Genomic DNA, 1955 nt, shown 5'->3' with positions numbered 1-1955 from the left:
TGTTGTCACAAAGGACACACTGGCAGTACAAGTCTTGCTTTCAATATCAGTTTAGACATGCTGTCACTTATGGCTACTAAGATGAAAGTTGTCATATTGTCATCATATGAACAATATGCTTAATTGACAAATGAACAACATTCTATACACCACTATTGATGTAGAATAGCCTTATGGCGATCAGTTGGAATAAACAAACTTTTGTAACTTGTTTAGACTGGTGTAATAGCTACGCTATCACTAGTATTGAAACAGCAATATGACAAGCTGGTCAGTATATTAAAGAAAACTGTTTCTTAGTTTAATGTTTTAAAGCCATCTTTAATTGAAAATAAAAGATAACTCCTTGGTAATTCATTAAAAAGTAAAGAAAGACAATGACAAGGAAGTATGTTACAATGATTAAAAACCCAAAAGCACACTGTTTTATTTTGTTAACATCTACACCAACATAAAAAGTATACTTTTGTGTTAATACAAAAGGTTTCATGTCACAAAGTTATAATTCTGTAAGAATAAAAAAGTTGACAGAAAAAGATTAATAACATGATCTTATTTTCTATACAGATCGATATTCAAATGTTTAGTACCATAGGGCACTCTGTTTAAAGGTAGGTGTAGTGAAATTCTGCTTGCCCCTTTTCCTCTGCCCAGACTGAACTCACAGAGACAGTCCTTGGTCGCCACACTCAGGTTGTTGGGATTTAATTGTAAATTAAGTTGAACCTGCAAAAAAAAGGTTGTACAAACTAATCTAAAAAGAATGCACGTCTGTCCATCTTCAAGCTGAATTAATTGAATTTTGTCTTATGAATTACAGTATTTCATATTATGGTGAATATACAGGAGTGCCTTACCTGCTCACAAGCTGTGGGCGACTGGATATGATTGGCCAGTAGCCTGGTGCATTGTCATACAGCTCAAACAGAGGGTCACCAGCTTTAGCTGTCATCAAGGCAAAAGGTGGTTACAATGAAGAATCTCAAATATAACATATATTTTGATTTGTTTAACACTTTTTTGGTTACTACATGATTCCATATGTGTTGTTTCATAGTTTTGATGTCTTCACTATTGTCACGATCGTCGTCCTCCTCATCTGAGGAGGAGTAGTAAGAAGGATCGGAGGACCAAAATGCAGCGTGATGATTATCCATTTTAATTAGAAAACTTGAAAACAAAGAACAAAACAATAAACGAACAAACGAACGAAAACGCAACAGTCCCGTATGGAACAATCACCCACAACCCACAATACAAAACAGGCTACCTAAATATGGTTCCCAATCAGAGACAACGACTAACACCTGCCTCTGATTGAGAACCATATCAGGCCAAACACATAGAAATATAACCATAGAACAAAACATAGAAAAACAACATAGAATGCCCACCCCAACTCACGCCCTGACCAAACTAAAATAAAGACATAAAAAAGGAACTAAGGTCAGAACGTGACAGTACCCCCCCCAAAGGTGCGGACTCCGGCCGCAAAACCTGAACCTATAGGGGAGGGTCTGGGTGGGCATTTACCGCGGTGGCGGCTCTGGAGCGGGACGAGGACCCCACTCCACCATAGTCTCGGCCCACTTCTGTGATACCTTAGGAGCGGAGACCCTCGTCACCGACCCTGGATTTGAGAAAAGGGCACCACTGGACTGAGGGGCGCCTCTGGACTGAGGGGCATCTCCGGACAGGAGGGCGACTCTGGCAGCTCCGGACAGGAGGGCGACTCTGGCAGCTCCGGACAGGAGGGCGACTCTGGCAGCTCCGGACAGGAGGGCGACTCTGGCAGCTCCGGACAGGAGGGCGACTCTGGCAGCTCCGGACAGGAGGGCGACTCTGGCAGCTCCGGACAGGAGGGCGACTCTGGCAGCTCCGGACAGGAGGGCGACTCTGGCAGCTCCGGACAGGAGGGCGACTCTGGCAGCTCCGGAAAGGAGGGCGACTCTGGC

General features: G+C 43.3%; 1 long non-coding RNA gene across 1 annotated transcript; it reads right to left on the bottom strand.

The window, feature by feature from the left end:
• Positions 1–395: 395 nt before the first annotated feature.
• Positions 396–1706, bottom strand: LOC120065791. Its single transcript, XR_005478720.1, has 3 exons — positions 1602–1706; positions 858–945; positions 396–726 (listed from the first exon to the last, which is right to left on the bottom strand). It is a non-coding gene; the product is annotated as an uncharacterized LOC120065791 (long non-coding RNA).
• Between the last annotated feature and the right edge of the window lie 249 nt (positions 1707–1955).

The sequence above is a fragment of the Salvelinus namaycush genome, chromosome 21, assembly GCF_016432855.1.
Source record: "Salvelinus namaycush isolate Seneca chromosome 21, SaNama_1.0, whole genome shotgun sequence".
Classification (NCBI taxonomy): domain Eukaryota; kingdom Metazoa; phylum Chordata; class Actinopteri; order Salmoniformes; family Salmonidae; genus Salvelinus; species Salvelinus namaycush.
Note: the sequence above shows the minus strand (reverse complement) of the source record. Positions and strands in the feature narration are given on the sequence as shown.